The sequence below is a fragment of the Lissotriton vulgaris genome, unplaced genomic scaffold (assembly GCF_964263255.1).
Source record: "Lissotriton vulgaris unplaced genomic scaffold, aLisVul1.2 SCAFFOLD_537, whole genome shotgun sequence".
NCBI classification, from domain to species: Eukaryota; Metazoa; Chordata; class Amphibia; order Caudata; family Salamandridae; genus Lissotriton; species Lissotriton vulgaris.
In genome coordinates this window covers 602065-604776 of record NW_028247700.1, presented here as the reverse complement: position 1 = coordinate 604776, position 2712 = coordinate 602065, and positions in this window count along the sequence as shown.

Here is a 2712-nt window from a genome sequence, read left to right as displayed (position 1 = left end):
CCTCTGTTGAGAATGGTCCTGCCTCCAAGCTCTCTAAAGTTTGCGGCATGTTTGCTTCATAGTTCTAAGGGCGGGTGTGTACCACGGGGCAACCCTAGATCTTGTTATTGATTTTAGGGAGGTAGAAGGGAGAACTTGATCGAGGGTACTGGAGATCCAGTTATCGAAGTAGGTCGTGGCAATATTGGGGTTAGTGGACCTCTGAGGTGGATGTTCAGTGAGGGCCAGTTCCCACTGAGGGAACGGAAGTGAGGACCATTTCCTTCCCCGGTGCTTATTAAGATTATGAGAAATAGGGGGGGAACTTATGGACCAAGTGAAAGGTATTAAGAAGTGGTCCGTCCACGGAAGTGGAATGGGGGTCTCAACTTTTAGATTATCTAAGTTGCTGAAGATATGATCTAAAAGGTGGCCCTTATTGTGGGTCGCAAGAAAACCCTTTTGGCAAAGATCAATAGCCTGAAGGTTGGACCTGAGGTTGTTGGCTGAAGTGTCACACGGGTCGTCCAGGTGCAGATTGAGATCACCCAGCAAAGTAAAATTCGCTGAGGAAAACAATATCTGTCAAGTTAGAAACAAAGTTGCTAAGGGCGCCAGGAGGGCGATAGGCCAAACATGCTGGAGAATTAAGTGGTAGGAGAAAACTCTAGGGTAAAATATAAGCTCTCACATGTTGGTATAGTGGAAGAGGTGATGCAGCATTTATAAGTGTCTCTATAAATGATGGCAAGTCCGCCACCTCTGCCAGTCTGGCAGTCAAGGCGTTTCATGGTGTAGCCTTGAGGGGTCGCCCACACAGTAGATGGATCGCTTTCCAGCTGAAGCCATGTTTATGTCAAGAAGAGAGCCTCAGGATTGAGCTCTTCAATCAACATGGAAATCTCTGTGTGGTGTTTTGGTAGAGACCGACAGTTAAGGAGAAACATTCTCCATTTATGTGAGGGTTGAGGTTTGTCGGTGTGTGCGGGAGATAAACTCCAGTCACATGAAGTACAATGAAACCTAGTATTGGACGGGGGATCGAGTGGAGGCACGAAGAGTTGGCGGGGGACGTAGTGAATGCAGGGAAGAAGAACTATAACAGAGGCGATTTCCTACCATGGTGACAGGCTGAGTGAGATGCAGGAAGCTGGAAGCGTCTGGACGCGGACTGGCGCAGACTGGCTTCTCTTTGGCGCCTCTTCGGCGCTTCTATGGCGCTACCGCTGCGCGAGCAAGCCAGGGATATATAGGTTAGGAGGAGAGGGGAGACTAGACCGTCACCCTCTAAAGATGGCCGCCCGCCGAGGGACAACCAGGAAGTAACTGGCGCTTTACCTCCCTCCACACAAACAGCATGAATTTGCTGCGGTGGACTGGGGAGTCAGCGTGTGAACTGGCAGGGTAACAACAATTATTTTTAAGCATACACAAAGTTAAAAATTATTCAGGTTTAAAAACCCTTGCAGCAGAAAATTCAGAAACACACCCAAGCGCTACGGTGCTATTAGTCAGTCTGAGTCTTGATGATCAAAGTTACATAATATCTTTTTTCTTTACAGTCACTCACTAGGATGGATGGATCATCATCGTCGGTTTACAGAAGAACTATGGCCATTTCGTGAGTGGCAAACAGGTAAACCAGTCAACAACAACTACAGCAGAACTACATGTCTGTCTAGTCGTGGTATGGAGTGGTCGAGCCAGTGTAGTGTTGTTATTCCAGAGTCCAGACAGCAGTGCATGTAAAATTGCGGCTATGTGGCTTGCTGCATACAATTAGATATGCTTTGTCTGTCTGTGTCAAAGAGGTATGCTACATCAGGTTGCTTCATTCACTCAGTGGTGCCTGCCATGACTGTCGGCATGGCCTTGGCCTGCTGTGTGCTAATTACTATCCTTGAAAAGCAGACTCATAGTACGCACTTCAGAAATGATGCTTGTATGTGATACTGTCGCCTCTGAAACTGAGAGTGTTATTTTTGCACTACACACCGTACCTTATATTTTTTTCTCCGTGGTGTTTTAATATCACTTCCTGTTTTTCCATCAACAATTACAGGCCGGCTTTTAACGTCTGCGATGGGAAAAAGTATTAACTCAGGCTTACCATTAGCGATCCGCAATCCCGCATCTGCCAGGCAGGCAAGATCACTTGGTCACCAAGATTGATCGACGGAGCGTCAGATAGAATGGAGGAGTACCACGAATAAGAGGAATGGCTGGATGCATGCATCTTCCCAAATTGAACAGGACAACTGCAACATACAGTTACAGTATCCTCTTCACTTCTCATCTTTTAAATAATGTTATTGTTGTGAACTTCTATGAGTGTGACTCTGTGCGTTTGTTTGCTATCTGCTTTAAATTTATCCCTCCAGCTATTTGATGCGTTTCTTTGCTATTTGTAAAACTAATATAATGTACTAATAAGTGTTTATTCTCTCTGAGGGCAGCTAGGCAAGTGAAATTGTGTAATTACTGCAGCCCTGTACTGTCACATTGTTTCTTCATAGTTAGTAAGTTGTAGTAAGTACTACTTTTCAGTAACCTAACCATCCATTTAGCAAACAACTTCATGCATGCAGTAGTGCATGCACTTCCTGTATGTCCCTTAAAAGATTTATGGATATGTTCTTGTCCAAAGATTTGTTTTTCTTCATTTGTTGTTTGTACATGCTGTGTTTTTTTCCCTCTCTCCACAAAACTTTCCCAAAAACCCCCATTCCCATC